Source organism: Strix aluco, chromosome 31 (assembly GCF_031877795.1).
Source record: "Strix aluco isolate bStrAlu1 chromosome 31, bStrAlu1.hap1, whole genome shotgun sequence".
Taxonomy (NCBI): Eukaryota; Metazoa; Chordata; class Aves; order Strigiformes; family Strigidae; genus Strix; species Strix aluco.
Window position 1 is genome coordinate 3,442,228 of NC_133961.1, and position 23,357 is coordinate 3,465,584.

At 45.5% G+C, this 23,357-nt stretch overlaps 1 long non-coding RNA gene across 1 annotated transcript in view; it reads left to right on the forward strand.

The window, feature by feature from the left end:
- LOC141916892 (uncharacterized) overlaps positions 1 to 23,357 on the forward strand; it is a 63,657-nt gene that overhangs the window by 1,374 nt on the left and 38,926 nt on the right. Inside the window, exon 2 of the long non-coding RNA XR_012621219.1 lies at positions 3,823 to 3,879. This is a non-coding gene — a long non-coding RNA (uncharacterized LOC141916892). The remainder of the gene's footprint in view (positions 1 to 3,822; positions 3,880 to 23,357) is intronic.

A 23,357-nucleotide genomic window follows, 5' to 3' on the forward strand; every position in this document is an offset into this window, starting at 1 on the left:
CCCGGTGCCGCCGCGGGGCAAGCGGTGGACTTGCAAGTTCTGGAGTTTCGGGCCGAGGTGCGAGTCCCCTCCGGTGCCCCGCGGGGATCTGCCCCAAGGCGGGCGGGACGCGGCGTGGACGTGGCCGTGGACGTGTGTTTCTTGGTCCCGCTGCCGCCGGGCGCTGGCGGGGCCGCTGGTTCCCCGCAGGCTTTCAGGAGAAGACCTCTGGAGTTCAGTGACATGTCCTGGAAACTTTTACCAAGCGGGTGTCCCCGCCGGCGGCGGTGGCCGGGGTGGCTCAGCGCCCACGACGGTGTTACGGCGCGAAGGAGCGGAGGGGAGGGGGCGTCCCGCCCCCCCCGCCGCCCCGGGTTGGGTCGCCCCTCGGGGCTGGTTGGCTCCCCTCGCCGTGCTGGGGGGGGAGGGGGGGGGGGGGGGGGAGTCAGCGGCGGGTCCCCCATGTCCCCGATTGCCCGCCGGGAGGTGGCGGGCAGCCCCGGGGCGCCCCCGCCGGGGGGAGCAGCGGCTCCGCGCCCGGGGGGACCCGGCGACGGGGCTGGTCCTCGGTTTAACGGCGCCCCTTTGGCAGCGGCTTCCCGGAGAGGGGCTGGGCGGGGGGGGCGGTAGGGACGAGGAGGGGGTCTGGGCTGGCTCGGCCGCGCTCTCGGACGTGCTCTTGTCGCGGATTAGGTGATTAAACATAGGGAGGGCTTTTTTTTTTTTTTCTCCCTTTTTGTTTTTGCTTTTTTTTTTCTTTCTTTCCCTTCCTTTTTTCCTTTCCTCATCCTCTCCTCTCTCTCCTCTCCTCTCCTCTCCTCTCCTCTCCTCTCTCCTCTCCTCTCCTCTCCTCTCCTCTCCTCTCCTCTCTCTCCTCTCCTCCTTTCGGGAAAGAAAAAAAAAAAAAAAAAGGGAAAAAAAAAAAAGGAAAAAAAAAAAGCCGAACTAGGCAATGTGAGGCGCCGCCTGATTGGTGGGTGACGATTTTAGCCCGCACCAATGAGCTGCCCGCCTGCTCTCTATTTATTTAGCGCTCAGGGGGGAGAGTTTTCTCTTTACGCAGCGCCCGTGCCCAGCGCCGGAGCCTCCGCGCGGAGCGGGGCCGCGGACACGCCGCGCTCCGCCACGCTCCCGCGGCCCCGCCGAGGGGGGGGGGGGTGGGGGGGAAGGGGGACGGCGGTGGGACCCCCCCCCACCCCACCCCCCCCATCTCCCCTCCCCTCCCCACCGCCGCCTCGCCCTGGCGGGGTCCCGGGTTTTCGCAGCGGGACTTGGTGGGGATGGGGGGTGGGACACGGCGTGGCGGGGGATGGCGGAGCCGATCGCCCGTGGGTCCTGTGGATGTTGTGGTGGCAGCCGGATGGATGGATGTAGGAAGCCGCGGGAGACTTTGTCCTTCGCGAATCTTTTTGCGGTCTGGGCTTGCTGTACATAACTACCTACCCGGGAAGCCCTTACCCCAAAAAGCATTCGCGGAGGCGCTTTCGCCGAAGGAGCAGCAGCTGCGATCGCCGAGCCTTGGACTTATCTAGACTCTGTGGGCTTCTATTATTAATTCCTGGCACCTTTCCCTTTCCCCCGTCCGGCCCCCCCCCTCCCCCCCATGCTGTGAGTGTATATATGTGTCTCTCTAGATATATATGTAGCGAGAGAAATAACACCCTTTTCCCCTTTCCTACTCCGCTTGGTCCCCCAGACGTCCAAATATTCACCGTCGCCTACTAGCCTAACTTTTTAATCGACTTTTGCCTAACGGAGCAGATCACACGTTTATTCGGATAACTGTATGGCGGTTTTTATTTCATTAATGGAAAATAAAAATAGAATAAAACTTCCTAAAAGTTCTCCTACCCTCACCTTTCTCCCCCTCCCGTCCTTCCAGGGCATAGCCGCGTTTAAAAAATATGGGTGTCCTAGTTGATCGAGATTAATTCATAAAAAAAAAAAATCTTCGGAGCGATTCATTAAATGCTCTGTAATCGGGCGCCTCGGCTTATTGCGAGGGGGGAGGGTGGGATTTACTGGGATCACCCCATAAATAATAGGGAGGAGGAGGAGGGGGAGGCGCACGGATCCGCCGCGGTTTGGGGGAGACCCCAGTTAGCAGGAGATGCACCATGGAAGCGCTTGCCAAAGGCGCCTCCCTCCCCCCTGCCCACTTCCAACCTGATTTTAAGCAACTTGCAGTCCGGCGATCTCTCCGATCACTCTTTCCCCAAAAGCTAGTGCCCCGAAAAGGGTAAAAAAGGCGGAATCCGGGGGAAAACCCAGCCGAGGCGATGCTTTTGGACGATGTGGTTGCAAGCGAGCAAAGCAGCATCAGCACCAGCTCTCTGGTTCTGAAACTGCCTTGTGCATGCACACAGCACTGAGAGCATCTCAGGCAGGAGTTGGGGAAGCTGCATTTTCCCTCTCTTTGCAGTAATTACCAGCCCGGATTCCGTGGGCAAGAAATAAATAGCAAAGAGAAATCCTCCCTGCTTGCCGCCCCCCAAAAGAAGGAGCGATTAAGAGCAGATCTGTCCGTGCAGATCAGCCTCGTGAAAAGAGACAAGATCTGAGCAGCAAGTTGGTAGCAGAGTGGCCGCTTGACGCAACACAGGGGCCTATGGTTCGCCCGGCTGTAAAATAAAAAGGAGGTGGGGGGGCGATCGAATGTCTCAACTGTTAGAAACTAGAAGGGTTCTCCCCTCTGCTCCCCCGACAGCGGCACGGAGGGAGATCCGGCTGAGAAAGGGCTGATCTTGCATTTCAGGGAAGCCTGCATTGGAGAGATCGGGCGAGGACCACAGTCGAGGCTAAGAGTTAATATTTCTCGAGAGATAAAAGAGATTTTGAAGACCTGCCTGCACTTTAGAAAAGAGTAAAAGGCCGGCTAAGGGATAAGCGAGGAAAGAAGGCGAAGGAAAAGCACCTCGCTGCTCCCCTCCCTCCTTTCCTTCTTGCTCAGGACACGTAGCTTGAGCACTGGCTGGCTTGATGAAAACATAGGTGGAAGGGTCACAACATCTTGCAAGTAGACTCGCATTTTCATAATTATTTATCCTCTTCTATTTAGAGGGGAAAAAAAAAGGTATTTGTCCTTTCCGGTCGCCAGCAAACCTCTTTACGGGGGTTTTATTCATGTGAGCATATTTTAAAGGGAGAGGCAAGGTACTAGAGGGAACTTGGTAAAAAAGAAAAGAGAAGTGGTAAGAGGGATCAGCCAAGCTAAGGCTAAAAAAGCATCCTCTCTCCTCCCTGCCTACCGCCGTCCCTCAAGAGGATTGAAACCACGAGTGATTTGGGGGGGGAGCAGCTCAGGCGCGAGTGGAAATCCGAGCCACGGTGGTGCAGCTCCACGTCTCTTTACCTTTGCCAGCCAACTGTTGCTGCCATGCTAAGGGCTGCTGCTGCTGCTGTGCTGCGGGAGGGAGGGAGGGAGGGGGGAAGGAGGGAGCCGGGACCTCTCCTCTCTGCTCGGGGGCTACCCCCACCCGCGTCCCGCAGCCGCCGCAGCTCCACGGGGCAGCTCCCCCCCGCCGCCCTGCCCCTCTCCCTGCCCTCGGGCCTCCGAGGTCTCTACCCGCAGCAGGGAAGTTAGGACACGTCGGGCGATCCGGGCCGCCACCGCCTCGCCTTTCTCCTCGCCCCGGGCTGGCCTCGCCTCCCCCGAGGGAGCGGCCGGGCCGCTCGTCCCTCTGCTGCGGGCCTGGAGGGGCTCCACGGGGGGGGGGGTGTGTCTGTGTGCGTGGGGGCAGCTCTGCGCTCCCCTCCAGCCTTCAGGGCGAGGCGCAGCCAGGTGAGTCGGGGAGGAGCGGAGCCCCCCCTTAACCCTCCTCTCCCTCTGCCTTTTCCCCTCAGGTGCGACCGCGCCGTCGAGGCCGGAGGCTCCCGGGGAGCAGCGAGGGCGGCGGGAAGGTGAGAGCAGCGCCGCAGCGGGCTTCCCCCCACATCCCCGGGGCTCCCTCGGGCCGAGGCGGGGGGCTCGGGGCCCTCACACAGGCCGGGGACACGCGTTGGGGGGCTGCGGGCCCCTCCCCGGGCACCGTCCGCGCTGCAGCCCCCCAACCCGTCTCCCCGGCTGCCACCCTCTGCTCTGACCCCGGTGGTGGTTCCAGCCAGGCCTGGCCTAACGCAGCCTTAGGCCAGGGCCCTCAGCCCAGACGGGGCCCAGGGCAGCACCTGCCGCCCCCCGGGTACAGGCCCCCACCCCTCGCCCACCCCGGGGGAGCGCTCGGGTTGGCAGAGGAGGGCTGAGGGCCTTGAAAGAGGCGGCAAAATCCACCTCAAGTTTGTATCAATGCTCTAGAAAAAAGGCCGTCGCGCTGATTTCGAGTGAAACCTGTCGTTGTAAGAAGGCAGGGAGGAAAAAATATTAGGGGGCTTTGCCTAAAATCTCCTTCTTTACCTCGTCTTTCTTCCTTTATTCGCTAGTTAATGTTCTCTTTGACTTCACAGTTAAATGCTTTGTCCGACATTTGCAGTTCTGGTAGTTTTTGTCTCGTAGGTTTCTTCTCTTTTTTTTTTTTTTTTTTTTAAATCCATGATCTTTGAGACAGCTAGTACAATTTTCTGCCTACCACTGTAACCGTGAGGTAGAAAATTGAGAGGCAAACTAATTAAGAGCACGTGTTTTAAAAGCAAAAGGACCCCCTCCTAGTAAAACAATGAAACATTCCCTTGTTTTCAGTCGTGATTAGTGATCGTCCCTGCTCTGTTTCCAGACCTGGCAATTTTGGAGAAAGAGGGAATACATTCCAGTTACAAAATTAAAAGTTTATAGATAAGTAACTACAGCAAAGTCTCTTTACATTTACTGTATTTTAAATTTTAAATTCAATTTATGAATAAATAGCATGCATAGGAAGGCTTTTTGCAAGAAGTCCATTTTTGTCCTTTCATTTTGGCATCTAATTCCTCGACGGCCGTTATCTGCCCACGAATTGCGATGTACGATTTGCTGCAAAACAACAAAAATGTCTTCCTTCAGGAAGCTGCCATTATGGGCAGATGTCTTCAGAGGTTAGGGGCTGCGTTGCCACCTGACTTAGGTCGAACACTTCATTAGGACCCATAAAGCTTAGCAGTGCTTTACTGGTATCAGCTAGTTTACCACCAAAATAGACAAAGTCTGCTTATTTAAAGATAGGAAGGAAAAGCAGATCCTCGTAGCCAAAGATGGAAAAGGCCTGTTAGAGCCTCAAGTACATACACATCCTAGACCAGCATTTAATCTCCCCCAAAAGAGGACGTATCAAATATTAAACTAGTACTACTCTTGAGGTTTTTTAAAAGGTCAAGGCATACATTGCTAGGAGTGTGGGGTCAGTGCATGTTAATTTACGTCTGTTACTGCACTTAATACAATTATATAAAGGCTAAGGGCCTATGAATAGAATTGCTGCTTAAGGCCTCTGAGCCTCCTGTATTCCTGTCAGTTAAGGGCTGAGAAATACCTCCAACCATCTGTAAAAAATTGCTTTGTGAATACAGGCCTCATGAAATAATGATTAACACTCTTACCCACCCCTCCTTCTACCCTCCCCCCCCCCCAATTTTTATTAGTATTCGAATCTTTTACAGATCATCTGCACATCAGCTCTCATTCTTTCTCTTTTAAATCTGTTACCACAAATACATTTGGCTATAATATTTGCATTAGCTGTGGTATGCTGCCATCTCATTTCTGGCTATAGAGATCGCTCTAATAAAGGACACACATAAATTAACTTTTATTTTTATTATTATATTTTCAGGCAAGTTTTGTGGTGGCTGTTGCTTCTGTAGCTTTCAGTAACTGTCAACTCTTGCTGAAATGCTAGTAGTTCTTAAATATACTTTTGGAGGGGGTTTTCTAGAAATTAAAAGAAATACCTTCTGGCTTTTATACTGTTAGATACACCCCAGGTTCGGTGGGGGCAGGGTAGTTTGGTTGGTGTCATGTCGCCTCTCCCCCCCCCCCCCCTGCCCCCCCGCCCCCCCAAAAGGACAAAAAGTTATTATTTCTCTTTCTTTCTCTGAAATATTTTATGGGGACTACTTAGGGAACGCTAAGTAGGATTTGTTGACTCGCTGGCAGTGTCCACACAAGTCTCTTTTGCCAAAATACTCCCACTGTTATTATCACCTGTTTAGCGTGACCACTGGAGCTGCTCTGATAACCATGGTTCTTACAGCACGCTTAGCTGCCACTGCATTTATCTAACCTAGGGAGTGTAAGAGGGAAAACCCTGACGAAGCCTAATTAGCAGCAGAAGTGGTAGGAAAGGTTAGCAGATTTATGGTACTGCAGACGTGACAAGCAGTCTGGGGAAAAATATAGGGTGTAGACTTACCAAATTTCAGAAAGGAGCACTACAGCAGCCAAACCTAGTCTGAAGTGAGACTATGCTGTTTCACTTTAGTTTCTCTTTGTAAATATAATCCATTTGTAAATATAACCAGGGAAGAGATACACTTGGACCTGCAGCAGTGTCCATGGGCGTTGTCTGGAGCAGGGAGAAGGAGTTGCACCTGATTGAAATACAGGCAAACTTCTGTGTGAGTGGCCTAGGCACAGGGCTGACTGCACACATGCGTGCACACGGATGTCTATGAATACATACGTGTATGAATATAAAATGGACTTTTTTTCTAACACTTTGTTTTAATTCTGGATAGTCAAGCTTCCTAACTTGTAAAAGAGAGTTACAAAACTGGTCCCTGTGATGCTCAAAGTTTCCATTTAAAAATAAGAAGTTTCTTATTAATAAGAAACTCAAAGTTTCCATTTAAAAATGACACCTGTGTTTTACAGCATATTTAGTGCTGTGGTTCGGATGAGTTTGGAAGGATGATAGAAGATGCTTTCTTAATTATTATACTTGCACGTGGAGAAGCGCCTCATGGTAGCAGCACAATGTGAGTCTCATTTCTAGTACAGCTTTAGTCCCTGTAGAACCTCCCCGGGGTTGGTACGCGCCGTCCGCTCCGCGTGGCCACGGTACGGCCCCCAGCACAGCTGAGGTGCTTCCCGTGACCAGCGTTCCTGTCCCTGTGCAGGTAGCCACGGGCTGAGCTGTAAGTGCAGTGACAAGGACGTGCATGCCGGTACCGATGGTACCCGTGCTGGTCACCAGGATGCAGCATTAACCTCCTCGGGAGAAAAGGGACGATTCCTTCGAGTCCAGCCAGAAGCAAAATGTGACCCCTGTGTCTGTGCAACGTTGCTGAGCTGTGGCATTGTTAGTCCTAACGTCTAGGCACAGCGTGGTTCTCTCCTAAGCAGGCATGTATGGGAGATGGCAGAAGAGGGAGGTGAATTTAATCTTCTGTTTATTTTATTAGAGGACTCCTCCATCCCCAAACCTCGTTCTCTGAATTTGGCAAATCCCTGTTTTCCTTCTGTTCTCCTTGCTCTCCCGTTGCAGCAGCTCTGTCTCCCAGGAGGTGGCCAGGCTGTCTTCTGAAGTTGCCCCCTTTGCTAGCCAGTGGAGGTACTGAAAGGGTTAGTGTCAACTTCTCCCCACAGCTGAAAGTGGCCGTTCCAGTTGGCCACATAGTTTTTAAAAAGGGCTCGGAGTAACGTGAGTTTCTAGGCCGAGAATATAGTAAACAATTTGCTAAGAATAAAGTCAGGGTGTGCCCAGGAAAATGTGTTCCATCATCCCTTATTTTCAGCGAGCTGTAAGTAAACAGTATGGGATAATGCCGCGCTAAATAACGTAAGCTATCATGGGCTTCTGCCCAAGCAGACGAGGTTCAACTGCCCGGGAAACCCGAACATTCTCAGTTTGCGTGCAAACCTTTCGGAAAAAGGGAATTGCAAAAAAAAAAATTCTTCTGAGAATTTGGTTGTTCTAAACAATGCGTTTTCAAAATGAGTGCATGGTTGAAGGAAAAAAATGGAAAGCAGTGGGAAACTGCCATGGAGAAATTACCTCTAGTTTTTAAAGGACGCGCTTCTTCCACTTTTCCTCCTTGAATCATCTGCCCTCACGTGAACAGTTCTACCAGATCGGTGTGGGAGGCAGAGAGCGCTGCCGAAGCAGGGCCCACCGCACCCTTATAGCTTTACTGAAGCAAATAAGGTTATTTTCCAACGGCGGAATCGGGACAAGCACCGAAAAAACACGTGCTGTTGTGCAGCTTGTCGCGTTACAGTCCCAACTGTACGGCTGTAAGTCAGTGCCTGTGTTGGTGTCCACCCTCAGTGCAAGCAAAGGGAGGGAAAGGAGGAAGCGGCCTGGAAGAGAGCGTGTCTGATCTTGTGCTGAGTGAATGGCACATAGTGTCCACTCCGGGAAAAATGTCAGCATCTCCTGGGAGAGGAGTAAAGACAAAAAAGGCCAGTTATTTAGGGGAAGGGTTAGGGAAGTGGCCAGCAGCCATGACACTGTCAGTTATTTAACCTCAATATACAGAACATATAGTCAGCAGTATTAATTTGACATAAGTACCATGAGCTACGAGCATCCAAAGAAAGACACGAAAGCCAACACAGAAACTCTCAATGCCCTTGCCTTTCTCTATCTGGAAAGCCTGGCTGGGTGACTTGCTAAAATTCTGCATGTCTGGCGGAGCTGCCCATGTCCTTAGTGGCCAGCTGATGCCAGGTCTCTATCACTTTCTGGTTTCCTTTCTAAACCTCTTTAATTATGTTGTTATATTTTGGGTAATTCTCAGCATGTGTTCCTGTGCTCTGTTTTGTCACATTAGAAATGGCCAATGGTTTATGAGAAGAGAAGACCAGTAGGAGCAGTAGCGGGGAAGAGAGAGAATGTACGTAAGCTATTTATCTGTTAGGAGAATGTGAAAAAGTCCTGACGTACCTGTTAGAAGTTCCTGGCTGTGCCAATACGTGTGCCAGTTTTGAAGCAAACGGATACTCATCGCTAATTTGCTGTTTGTTGCTTCATCCCCAGGGCAGGGGTGGTGCAGTGAGGGGCTCCCTGCCCGGGCACGGTTCTCAGCCCTTGCCGTAGGTCTGCCCGTGTGGCCTCTTCCTCCTCCGAGAGTCTCCAGCCCGTGCTTCCCAAACGCAGAGCCAGGCTGAATTCCTGGTTGGAAGAGGAATTGATTTTCCTCTCAAGGAGGTAGAAAGAGGGACATCCTAAAGTACGGGGAGAGATGACATGGCTTTGGGGAGTGTTGTTTTTTGGCAGTATGTTTGGTAACTTTCTTTTCCTTCCAAATCAGGACTTAAGAAGCCAAAAAAAGCAATGAATTAGCAGACTGACACGTAGGCTTTTAAAAAAATCTGTCCACTGTTGGTTCCCAGACTCGCCCTCATCAAAGCAACGCTTCTCAGTCACCCTCCTTACCCTCACGGGAACATCTGCTGGGGAAGTATGATACGGCACAGGTAGAGAAATGACTAAATGCAACTCATGATATGAACGTGGCAAGGCAGTTCCTATGTCTTCTCTTTCAATCCTTTTTATAATTGTTTTTTTTTTTAAATTTCCTGGTTTCCCCTTATTTTCTTTCATTGTTCCTCCTTCTCCGTTGTCCTGACTCAGGCACACGCACACTGTCTCTCTGTTCTCCTTCCACTGTGTCTCCCAGATTTTCACCCACCTCTTTGGACGCCTGTCCCTGGAGAGGGCCCTCAGCTGATTCCTCTGCTGCTCCTCCCGCCTTGTTTCCTACAATACACAAGATGAGCGCTCCTGGTGATCACAGGAGGGGAAAACTGGAAGGCAGGGCAGAAGGCAGAGGAATGAGCTGGAGTCCAAGCAGGCAGCTCAGCAGACGTGGTCACTAGCCAGCTTGGCCACTGTCTTCTGGCACTCGGACGCTCACAAAGTTCATCATGGAGCAGAGGGAGCAGATGTCAGGGCCGGTCAATGTAAGTGTGATCTCCCCCTTGGCTGCTGGCTTTGGTGTTAAGGTTCCTCGCCTCAGCGGCGTGTGCTGCTGCGCCTGTTGCGCAGGGCTGACGTGGGCTTTGCAGGCACGGGGCTGGGTGAGAAACGGATCACCCAGCTGCACGGCGCTGCACACAGCAGTGGAAGCTACACGCCATGGAAGGGAGCGTGTGCTCCCTGCTCGACGAGAAGTTGAGGCAAGGAAGGGTGGGAAGGAAGGAAAATAGGAGTTGTTAACATGTATTCTATGTTTTTTTTAGTTTTGTAAATAATTGTGTGTGTCTGTGTACGTTCATAGACATGCATTTTTATCACGCAGTTGTAGCAAAAGGCCAACCTAACTGAACCAAATAAGAAAAGCAGGAGCAAGAAAAAACCCCCAACTTTCTGACTGTTCTAGTCCATATACTGGCAGGTCACCCGCACCTTCGTCTTTAGGCTTTCTTAAGAGGTTGAAGTACTTGGCTGTAGTGTGACATAAAAGAACAGGGTGTCAAGTCACTAAGCTGAAACGTTTGGGAGCTCTGCTCAGCAGACTTGGAGTGTAAGGGATGGTATGTTGAAGTGTGACCCTAAAAGTCATCTTGAAGGACTTATGGCAACGACGTATTAAAGCCTCGTGTTTTTCCTTAAAAAAAAAAAAAAAATTAAAAAAATGCTGTGAGAAGGAACAGAAAAAAAAATTGTCTTCTGTTTTTAAATTAAATTAAAATACTTTCATGTCAAAAGGCCAAATGCAACTGATTTGTGTTAGTACCTGACAGCAAGGAGGTAAAATGGCTAGGATAGGAAGAAAAACAACAGATTTTTTAGGTTTTCTCTTGTTTTGTTTTTTTTTACTGGCCAAACTGAAGGAAATACAACAATAAAGAGCCTATAAAATGAGAGATCAGTATTGCCCTTTTTTTTTTTTTTTAGTTTCTCCAAGTGCTTTTTGGTTTTGCTCTTTAAAACAAAATTAGTTTCAGAAACCATGATATTTTTTACATAATGATTTTAAATTGACGCAATAGTTTTAACTCCTAACAATTATACAAGGTACATTTTTTTGTTCTTCTTTAGTTTTTCTTACCTGGTATTTGTGAACATACAAGTCTGTGTATGTGCGTGAAGACTATTTTATGGGTGCATGGACAGACCTGTATGTGCACGTGTCCACAAACACATGTGCATGCAGATCCACAGCAGAAATCACAAAGGCAAAATGTGATCCTTTTCTTGATACATATAAGTTTTACAAAAATTTAAAGATGGTTTACTGATTCACAGGTTTTACTGTACACTAAGAAAATTATAGTTCATTTCCTAAATATTTACTAACTTTTAAAAGGCCTATTCAGTATTAATTATGCTGAAGTACAGGGCAGACTATTTCATTATATCACAGTTTACGGAGTCGAGGACATTTAAAAAAAAAATGTTTATTGACCTGTGATTGCCTGCATTTCTGCAACTTCCATTCAGTTTTTTAACCCCAATTTTAACCATATAGTCAGGGAAATATTTTTATGGGTGGCTGTATTCACCAGCAGTCTGTTGTGATACAAAGCTTTGTACATTACTTGCAAACCCAGCAGCTATTTCTTGAGTAAATAACTACATCCTGATCCAGCAAGGGCTTTCCTCTTCCAAGCACTCTTCTAAGAGGACTTAGCCTGACCACAACAGGGCTCCTCACAGCAGTCAGCGCTGCTCAGAGAAGCAGATACTTGCAGGGGAAGGCCTTTTGTCTTGCACTACTGAGATTTGTTTCCCTTCCTTTTCACAATGGGTAAAAATACCTTGATTGTGTTGAAAATCAAGCTCTCACTGAATTTTGCTTCACTTTTAATTGTCCAGTCACAGAAGTGGGATAAAGACCTTACAGCCCTCCCTGAAGGCTCCTGGTTTCTGTGAATTTCTATCTGTTGTTATTTTGAACAGTTTCCATAGGATGTAGTTCTGGCAGTGTGGCTGGTTCTCTGTTCACACGCTTAGTAAACCCATTAGCAATAGATAGTCTGGCTTTATTAATTCACTGCCCCATGCTGCATCTACTCCAGGGAAGAGGGACTATTCAAAGCCTGAGAGGAATATTTGGTTTTCCAGGTCCTCTCTGCTCAGGTTGTCAAAAAATGAGAATGGGGGTATTTTTTTAATTTTTTTTTTTTTTTGGTAACACTTAACAATTATTGCCTGGCAACTGAACAGAGACCTTCCAAACTTGTATCACACAAACCATTGCTACCTTGCTTGCTAGCTTGTTTCCTTCTCTGATTATTCATATTCCAACTAAGCCTTTCCCAATGTAATGGGTTTTAAAAATATATGTATAATGCAACTGCAAAACTGAGAGTGGAGATCCTGCAGTTTAGCACTCAGTAAACAAAATGTGACCAAGTACTTTCATGCCAATAGGTTTAAAGATTCCCAAATGAGCATGAGTGCTGAAGCCCTTGTAACCAGCTATACTATATCTTTGGGCATAAGACCTTCGTTTACTCTCCTGTATGGTTCATGCGATTATGGAGTCAGTTCTGTACCTACAGTGAGGCCATTAGCAAAACTCCTTTAGACTCGTATGCAAAAAGGACTGGTTCAAGAGTGATAATTTTTTATTCTGAAGTTGTTATTTGACCTCTTCTTTTGAGGCATATTCATCCCTTTCATTTATTTTGTTCAGTTGATATATATGTGTATACAGTAGAAACATCACGATTTAGTTATTTTATTTGCTGCCCAAATTTAAGCAGATATTACATGCAAGAAAAGCAATCTTAGAAAAAAAATCAGGAAAATCTGATGAGATTGAAATGGAAGGAAATATTGTCCTGCATAAAATAATATTTATTGCATTTCATCTTTACTTTTTCTTCACAGATTAATTTGGGTGTTCTGATCTACAAAACACCACAGTCTTCCCCCCCCCCAATCATGTAACACCCATTAAACACTACTGATCTCACTGGTACCACATGAGCATGCCCCCCTCGTATTCCCCACGCTCCACATGTGAAATTTTAGCTAACGCTGTCCCAATTAAATAATGGTCACTGCTTTTCACTCATATTAAACTAAATCAGTCTCTTGATTCATTCCTGTTAAAGGAATTTCTTGTATAAACTCAGACTAGTATAGTAGGACTCTGTATGTGGGGGACTGGGTATATGTGCGTATATGTAGGCATATGTGCATTAAAAAAACAGGAAAAGTATAGTAACTGAAAATAATAAATAGAATCAAATGAATCCATCCTCAGTTCATTTGTTTATAAGACATTTGGGTAGGTTAATAGAATTTTAAGTTGTTCATGAAACTGCAGTATAGTTCTCCTGTATAGTGAAACAGTTATGCTGGAGAGGGATTTCACAAAATTATTGCTGTTCCAATAGTTGCTTTGAAAAATGTGTTTGAACATAAGTGTCTATAAGGTGCATACCTAGTTTAACCGAATCTGATCCAAACCCCACTGAAATTAAGGGCTATTTTTTCACTTAAAAGGAATTGTATCGCCCCATTCAGTAGCCTCGCTCATTTGAGGGAAACAGTTGTCATGATTTCTGTGTGTACATGTGCACGTGTAGCTGTGTGTATGTTATCCATCTGTCTGTCTGTATACAGAAAACATGTGTTTTGTGTAGTTCTTACTGTGGCTTTGTGCATGCGTTAGGTAGACACGTGCATGAGGTTGTACAGGAGAAGAATTGTGGAACAGTGGTCTCCTCTTTATGCACGAGTATCTATTTTTTTATATCTAGGGGAACAGGCATCATCTAGACTTCAATGGTAAAAACAACAGATTAATTTTTGCTGCTTTTTTCCATTTTAATTTGTCCTTGAAGATCAAAATTATTTTGGTGATCACTTCATGTCACGATTTTTATTTGGAAACAGACTGTAATGTCTCTGGCACAGGGACTGAGAAGTCATGAACACGTATTGAAGTGTCTAACGCACCAAAGGAGATTTTTAATTTTTTTTTTCTCCATAGTGATAAAGCAACTGTGGGTCAAATCCTGCTCACTTTACTATCCAAATTTTCTTAACAAAGTCCACTTACTTAATTACAGAGCTAAAAATACCAGTTGCTTTCATAGATGGACTTTTGCATCTGTATATATCATAGACACTACATCAAAGAGTTGTTCCTTGATTTAAAATGCTTTTATTTATTGGCTTGCCTTTCCCTGCCATCTAGTTTAGGAGCCTAGCATCAGACAAGCAAGTTTGAAATTTTAGGCCGTTGGTTTTTAACCTTATGGGTAGCCCCCAAACTATACAGCACTTATTTCTGTATCAGCTTTAAGAATAAATGTATATAGAATCTAACAGTTATGAGACACTACTTTCTGGTGTCCAAAAGGTAACCACAGTTAGGTCTGATGGAGTTTCGGGAAAAGATGTCAAGAAGGAAACCAGTCAACTTGCTCTCTGTCACTTGTAGCAGCCCTGAACAGTATGGGATTTGAATAACAGAATTTCAGTGGAGCAAGTAGAAGATCTTGGACCTAAGGGAATTCTGAAAGGTGCAGACTGTGGTCATACAGCACGATGAAACGTGCCTGTTTGGTCACTTCGGCATCAGCCACCGGTGAAACCCATCTGAGCAGTCAGTCCCCCCCGTCTCAGGCCAGCAGACACGTAAGGCTGTGTCAGTGTGTCTGACACCAGGTGAATGGGCAGGAGAGGGGACATGGGCCACCATGCCGAGGCCGTGGGCCACCATGCCGAGGCCACCCGCTCCGTGCATGAGCGCTGCCGTGGCTGCGGCACCAGGTTGTGCTCTGCTGGTCTACCCTGCCGCGCTAGCTCAGTCCGTGAGAACATCTGCGTCAAAATATTATAACTGGGCCTGACCTTTAGTCCCAGGCCGTTTCTAACTTTAGTGGGCTTCAGTGTTGTGAACCGGTAGGTGTGTAGCACGTGTGAAGTCCCGTGGAGTTGCGGTGGCCGATACCGATCAGCTGAGCCAGCAGCCTGCCTCAGTGCTGCCGTGTCAAGGCTCGAGCTAACCTGCCTGTTGAGGAGCAGCAAAACCGAAGATAACTGAATGCTAAAAACGTAAGAAGGAAACTTAAACATCAAAAAAGTACCAAAAATACTTGGGGCTCGCTTTGAAATTAGATGTTTTGGATGCACAGTGAATGCAGGCTTGGCTTCTTATTTGAGGGAATATTTGTAATAGTTTTGTTTTATTTATGCTAAACTTAGGCAGTTAGGTTGTAATGGAGACCTTGAGGATGTTTTAAAATAGTTGGTTAAGAAGCACATTTGCCTAGTAGCAGCAAGCCTTAATGAAAGTTTTACTTTGTACATGCTCACTCAAGGGTCCGGTACACAGGCAAATGTTTTGTAGGGAAAAAAAAAAAGATAAGTGTGTCTGTTAGGCATGATACAGACTCCAAGCCTGTGTGTGTAAAGGCCAAATGCAGCTCACTTTCCGTACATTATTTACCATAGTCTTGTTTCCAGTAAATGAAATTATTTATCTGAGGGGCCAGAGCAAAACCAGCATTAAAAATTAGCCGTGAGTATTATTCCTTTGCATCCTTTGGGAAAAAAAAAAAAAAAATCCAAATTTTATAATGAAGCAAAGAACAAACAAAAAATTGAAACTTTACTCTGTCGTTCTTGCTATAGCTAGTCAGGGGGTTATTGATATAAAGTACATAGTGACTGCTACAGCTAATAAAACAAAACCTAATTGCACGTTTAGGTAGCAGTCAAATCCATATTGCTGAGTCCCACGAATCTAGTCCTAAAACACGTAGGCAGGATCTAGCCCATTGGCTTCGTAAGGGCAATTCAGATATATAAAGAAAGCATGTTTTGGCTCAGTCATATGCAAACAAAAGTCTCCTGCACATTTACAACCAACAAAGCAGGTTTAGGATGAATTTTTTATATGAATGTAACCCAAAGTAGGAAGAAAAAATAATTCCATTGAGGTAGTAGTGGAAGCTAAATGTTAAACAAGCTTGGATCAGAAAAAAAAATTGTCAGAGCAGCATACTGCCATTTTATCATTCTGTTATCTGTTAATATAAATGTTATTAAATAAATATGAAAATTAAAAATAAATGTTAATCCTGTTTTCATATTTACTCCATAGTAACAGTCATATTTTCCTTCTTTTTAAAAATTTTGACATTAAGAATATAAAAAATTTTTGCTGTTGGGAACAAAGGCTGTAGATTTTTTTTCTTCTCCATTTAAACTACTGATTATCAATTTATTTACTTGTCATTTATTGTTGACCATCCCAGTCATTGCTTTTTAATTGATATTTTACTTGATGTTTCTCTCTGGGCGGTATATGAAGCAGGGTTTAATTTCTGTATGATTCTAATCTTCTATTTCTATATATATTACTAATATTTTCCTCAGAAATATCTTGTCTTTCAAATGAGAATTTCCCCCCTGTAACTTCACATTTAAATTTCAAAACACTAAATATACTGAAGTTTTCTTATTTTGAGCAGTCACTGTTTGGGATAGTCTTTCTTGCAAGCTTGGGGATTCAGGTTTGAGGCTATAAACACTTCTGTACGTATGAGTAAGTCTGATTTTGTGAGTAGTCTAAGCCAGCAGGGCTCCTCAAACAAGTACGTGTTCGCAGGCTTGGGACCTGCAGATATTTGGATGGAGGACAAGGCAGGGAAGGGCTACAGATACTAAGTTTTATTTTTAATTACATATGCCTGCCAGGATCATCAAGAAATATGACAGGACATTTCATGAAATTGGCTGGATTGTTTGGGACGCATAACTCATAAATGAAATGGTTTGCTTAATTTGGTGCCATAAGATAAAGTTAACTCAAATACCTGATATCTTAATCAAATCTAATAATTGTGATTGTTGAAACCTTTGGTCCTGATTTAGTTAAATTTATAGGTTACATTCTAACATCTAGAAATCTCCCCATCTGATGATACCTGGTTGAAAAATTTGCAAAACCAGGAATCAGTCTCTAAAATTTGTGGGGGGTCAAAAAGCTTATTAAAGATGCTATTAGATTAACATATTTTTATTTTATATCTATAAGTTGTTATAGTTGCTGTGTTTCTTCGCTAAGAATTTTGGTTTGCTTAGTTAGGCTTTTTTTCCTCTTCACCCCATCCCTTCCAAACTGCAGCCACAAATTAAAAACCAGCTAAGAAAAAGCTACATGCCTGGTTCTTGATACTGCTCCTACCGAACTTCATGGGATCAGTATCAGTTTTAGAGATGAGGGGCATGGTGTAAGAGCAGAAGGACAGAGGTGCATAAAAGGAGTATTTCACAACTTGGGGAATATTTATACTGTAGTCAGAAGCTTGTGCAATGAGAGAAAAGGGATCTGAGGACATAGTCGATGGTAAATAAGGAGGCCAGAAAAATCAATGTTTTGGAAGCCATGTTTGCAAGTGTGACAAATATATCTACCTGGGAAATGGCAATTAAGTTTTTAAACAATATTGATTTTACAATACTGGAAATTAAGGAAAACTATGAGGGTCAAATACTGTCCTTAGATATATATTGCCTGTTGACATTGAGAAGAAAGATTTTAACATTTCACATCTGACTTGGAACCAAAACAAAAAGACTATTTTCAGACGACTCTGGAGTGACTTCTGGATCAGAGGATCCCAAATTGATCTGCCAACATATAGAAATACGATTTCATCAGGCAGTGAGCGCCGTCTCTTTGGAGTCAAACACGATAGCTATTTAACTGTACATTGCAATGACAAACGGCAATTTTGGCTTTTACGGGAAAGAGGGAATTTGCATGTATGTAGAGCCTCATGCTACAGATGACTCTCTGCTAAAAGGAGTGACAGCAATACCGGCCATCATTCCTTCTTCAAACTACTTTGTAATGGCTTTGCTCCTCTGTCCTGGGAATATGACAAACCCAAATGAAGTCCTAGGTTCTGTCATTCAAACAGAGCATTGATAAGCAGGACTTCCAGGTCCTCCTCCAGGCTCCACCAGCTTTTCAGTATAACCCTGGACAGACATCTGTTTTTCAAATGATACCTAGTATTTACCTCAAACACGTTTCAGCAAAGTGGAGGCTTCAACAAGCAGTACATGTTGGGTAGACTGATCCTAGGCAGCTGGTTACTGAATTATGGAGATAGGCCTACACTCATTTATTCTACTTTGTTCACCTCTCTTATGAGTTTAGCCTGGGGATCCCATCTGAATGGCCGGGGTGCTGATAGTTTCTGAAGGTTCCTGTCTGGAATAGCCATTTGCTCCCTCTCCATTGTTAAAAATTACTGCGAAGATGAAAGAAGGCATCCTGCTGTGTCAGAAAGCTACGTACAAAGATAGGTAGGAAGGTTTTGGCGGGTCTTCCTAAACCACACTGACCAGAAATGAACCATCCTTTTTCATCTGGCAGACCTCAGCAATGTCAACACTTAGTTTTTCTCAGCTGCCTTTAGAGGACCCAGCTAAGCTGCCTGTGATGTTTCTTGGCCCTTTGTCGAAGAAGGCAGTCATCAAATCTTTGATTCTCATTTGTCTTGCAAAACATTTTATTTGTGTGGCTACTGACGTGTACAACAGTCTTAAAAAAAAGTCCGAGTTAGAAGTTCTTTTCTCCTTGCTGTCAGTCAGGATCAGCTTCCCGAAGACCAGCAATGGGGACATCCCTGTTAACTTTCACCAGGAAAAAATAGGAAAGGAACGTCATCAGAATGTCTTGTGTTATCATAGCACCAGAACTGACAAAGCTGATTTCCTCGGGTTGTTTCGTGCTTCGCTGCAAGTCCTGATGGATGCTTCTCCTTCGGTTGGGACATTCATAACTGCCCTCTCCTGTGTGGATTCTCCAGTGCCTAGTAAGGCATGCACGCACAGCGCAGCCTTTCCCTCCAACCTGGGAAACCTACAGGTCTCTGTAGTCTTGGTGGCCACCTGCTTCCACGAAACTTGTAGGAGCTTAATTACCCTTGCGACCTGTATCCGAGTGCCAGGTCTGACTACAAACTAGCAAAGCGTTCAGCAGTTATTGAACACCCTGATGGTCACTTTCTCTCTGTCTTTAACATGCACACATACACACACACACATGCACACACAGAGCATGATCACAAGCCTTGTTGCCATAGGTAACCAGGCTAAAAACAAGCAAGGTCAGAAGGCATGAGCTCATTGTTTTTCCTTTCCAGCTCCTTTTTAAAACCGCTAGCACAGGCTTTTTTTTATTCATTAGATCAGATGTGTTCTTGGATGCTAGATAATGGAAATCATACTTGCTGCGTGCTAGGCTCTGTTCTGCATGACACAGTGGTGTCCGTCGTGGAGTTTGTCTGGTTGCCATCTTTGTCAGGCCTTAGCTCATTCCCTAGTCATTCTCTACTTGATTCAGTAGTCATACTTGCTGCTTTGGCTTGCAGGTTTACTTCCTGGTCCCCTGCTTATTGTTGAGACATCTCCCATAATCACTTTGATCTCACTGCAGAGTCTTGCCCAGCTTGAAAAAAGTAGCAGCATCACAGGAACAAGAGATATTCCCAGATGGATTTCAGTGGGCGGCACCGTTTGCATAAAAGCCCAAATCAGGGTCATCAGTGGTTAAATATTAAGGAAAACCCTAGTCTGGTTAGTACTAACTCAACCATTGTCATCTTTGCTTTAGCATAAATACGTATAGTGCGTTATGGCTAAACCTTTATAATACAGAGGTGCTTATGGTGCCTAGCATTTGTGGATGTGAGCCACGGTCATCCTGTGACCAAGGTGGTGGCCAGCCGTCCCTCCAAACCGATGTCTTGGTGACAGCTGGAGAAGCAGTCTCTGCTGTCAGTTTGAGCAGCCGCTGTACGTGCCACCAGCTGGCAAACCTGCCCTTTCCTCACCACGGACCATGTCCTCTACCTTTGATGGTATTTGAGGCTGCAGAACTAACCCTGGGCAGGAGATCAGATGGATACCAAAGGCCCCTGCAGACGTTGATTACCTTTCTGGTCTTTTACATACAGGTGGGTACTTTTAGCTTCTTACAAGGGTGGGGTGACTGTGACCAGAGGAACATGGAGCTGCAAAATTTGAGGAACTTCTCTCCGCAGGAGACAGGAAAGCCCTTCTTTCTTTGGCCCCTCTAGTATGACAGCACAAGCATCTGCTCTTTTGACCAACATGGTTACTTGTGGAGACTCATTTGCCTTTTCAGCATGAATTGTTGCGTTCTCTTTCACCTTCTTCTAGCAAATAATTACAAAGTACAAACCATAAGAAGGAATTCATCTGGGTATGCATGTGTAGAACAGCTTAATTAGTGATAAAGCGTAGTACCTATCCCTCTGTCGATCTCATGTAAATAGTAAATTAATGTGCCTACAAATGGGCACAGTTATTTGGACATATTTTTATCATGTAAGAATAAATCCAACTTGTTTTCCGTGTAACTCTTTGAGAAATTCAGAAACTGCAGACCTACTTGGCTATGACTGCCTGTCCCCAAGGCCAGGGTAGGCTTGTTCCTTGCTTGTGATTTTCCACACTTTCATACTTGCTCTTATAGAAGTTCTGTTCTTGGGTAAAATCAGAGAAATTTCAGCCTTGGGAAATATTTCCTCTTGTCCTGTCTGGATGGTCTTTCACTTTGGTGGATGGAGATTATATCTTAACTGTATGTATTGTTTATTAGTGATTCCTTTGCCTTCCAACTCCCTACTTGGATTGGCTGGCCTTTTGACCTAGGGATGATTAGTAAATCCCAGTGGCATGTAGGTCACCCAGATCCTATCTGCATTTCTACATCTTCTGTCCCCGGGTTTGTCAGTGCTGCAGAGACAGAGCACCTGAAGTCACTCAGCAGCAGCCTCTAATCACTTCAGTTTTGTCAGGCCTTCTAGGGACAAAACCCCTTCTCAGCAGCAAGGGTTTATTGGCAAGTGGGACGCCTGCTAGAGTAATGGTGGGACATTGTAAAACTTGGAGTACTTCTGGCCACCAAGGGCATGGAAAACCATGAAGCTCTCCTTCACCACCCCATCCCCAGCTTCCCTAGAACCACATCGCCATCTTTACTGGTTGCATACACATGGCTTGGGCTGTTCCTGGTGCCGAGCCATGAAACATTTGTAGTCTGGGAGCTGTGCTGATGTTCTGGTTGATGTTATCGTCTCAGCAGAGAAAGGAACTACTAGAATGCAGTTATTTTCAAGAGCCATCTAGGAGATTAAAGTTGCCACAGAGTGTGCGCCTATCTCCCTGTATGTCTCTCAAATCCTGGGCACATAGCTTTAAAATCCTTAAAGAAAAGGGATCTGGCAGCTCACTGAGAGATATCTCAGAGCTGGCACCATGTATCTTGAAGGCTCACATCACTGGCTGCGTCCGTGCTAGTAAATTAAACGCATCCTGGACCATTCTTTGGCACTGAGGTCAACTGGCACAAAGTAGCCAGCATCCATACTATTAGGCTGTCTCGAACTCCAAGGCAGGACAAAATGCCTATTGAGACCAGTCCCTGGCTCATGGTAACTCCCAGCCCACACCCAGGAGCCGTTTGGGAGAGTGCTGTTTGGCCCTGGCCTCGGCCATGCCAGGGATCTTCTAGAAACTGGAGAAGTGCTGCCAGCCGTAGTGTCCCTGGCACCATTTAATGTTTCGGAGGAGGTGTAGCCAGCAGCCTTGCCGGTGACTGAGCCTTTGCCACAGCAACAAGATGGAAGGGTTGATCCTTTTTACAAGGGCCATGATTCTCTCTTTTTGTCAATCCCTTTGTCTTCTCTCTCAAACCTGAGATTTTATTCTGATTAATGCTGGAATGGCTTACTGTTTTCAGCTGTTTAATAGTTTGCTGTTGTGATTGTATTTGATTGTGTTTGAATTTCTATCTCCCCACGGATAGGGAAAGGGATTCTATAAATATTATTTGATTTAATTAATAAATGTCAGCTTCTTTTGTAATGTAGTAGGGGAGTGAGGATGTGCACTGGAAGAATGACCAGTAAGGGCAGAAAGGCATTTCTGCTTTTATTCCTGTGCCACCTTTGCCGTAGTCCCCGTGCCACTGTTGCTAGAAACCCTAATGCCACCGCAAAGGACTTTTATCTATTATAAAAAATTTTGCTAAAGCCCCAGGGTGTTGAAGGCAGATGATAAATCACTAATACCTTCTCAGGTATTTTTTTGTAACTCATCGTTTGCTGCCACAATCCATAGAAACCCCATAGCACAGATCCTACTGAAAGGATGCACTTGGTCAATGCATTTTTCTTGATTTGAGCATTCAGATTCTTCTGATCCCTTGTAGACTCTTCAGCAGCAGCAGAAGATTTTGTGTCAGTATAATCTTCCAAGGCACATCTTCTTTCCGAAATGTCCTCTGTAGCCTGACGTAAGCCCTGGTTGAATTTGGCCAGACGTGTTGGTCGGGCTTCTGCGCACTGAGTCAGACCGTTTGTTGGCAGTGGTCTAGGAGGCGTACTGTTAGCTAGGGAGAAGTAGTTTCCTTTTGCTGATTAATTGGTTAACTGATAGGACTTTAAATTTCTTGTTAATAACATTTGAGAAATCTACAGGTAAAAACATAACTTAAAAGATTTTAATCAGATGCTGATAGGTCTTGGGGCAAATTAGTGATGATACGGTGCCGTGTAGATCCATGTATCTATTAAGGTTGTGCTTCCATTCTCAACCGGGTGTATCTGTTCCTAGAGCTGTGTAGGATAAGTAAATAAAATGTCTTCGGTATTTTTGCTGTTCTGGGGCATTCTGTTAGACTGATAGTTGGGTGAAATATTCTGTGGGCCGAATGCTGTGTGCTTAACTCGTGGGAGCTAGTCTGCTTCTTTCAACGAGTCAGCAAAGCAAAGTGGATTTTGTTGTTCGGAAACTATTGAGAAAGCTGGATTATATTTTTAGTGAGGACCCTCCACTACTGTGGATGCCACTATCTGCTTAAATCAATGGGAAACCTGTGGGAAAGTCAGAAGGTATGGCACTGAGTTTGCAATGTTTTAGGATTTACAAACGAATCCTTGGAGGGGGGGCGTGCACGGGACAGATGGAACCAAAGTGCAATGAACTCCAGATGGCGTTAAGTAATATCCATGGCTATGTCCTACCCTGTGTTGTATATATGGGGCTTCTGTGGGTAGGAGGAGTCATGCATATACAGCACTGGATTATCACGTTGTAAACTAAGAATTTTAGAGTAGTTTTAACACACGTTCTATTCATCTGTAAGATCTGGAACTGTATCATGTCAATGGAGGGTAGTACATAAAGACTGATGACTGTTGGAAAAAAAAAAAAAGTGAACTTTTGTTTGAATAGAACTATTTGTTTTGATGGTAATTGAGGCAATTCCTTCACTTTCCACAAACATTCATTAGAGTGATATTCTGTAGAAGAACTGTCACGTGCAGTGGTGCCTTTCTGTATCCATATGAATGCCTGAACTGGAAGTCTGCACGCAGCTCTTAGGGAAGCCTTTGGTGGGTTGTAAATTTACCAACCAAGGGTAAAAAAAAGATGTCAGGTGATTTGGGTGACCAACAACCCCTTATAAACACTAACCTATGAGTGGTGAATTCCTAAAATACACAAAGCAGT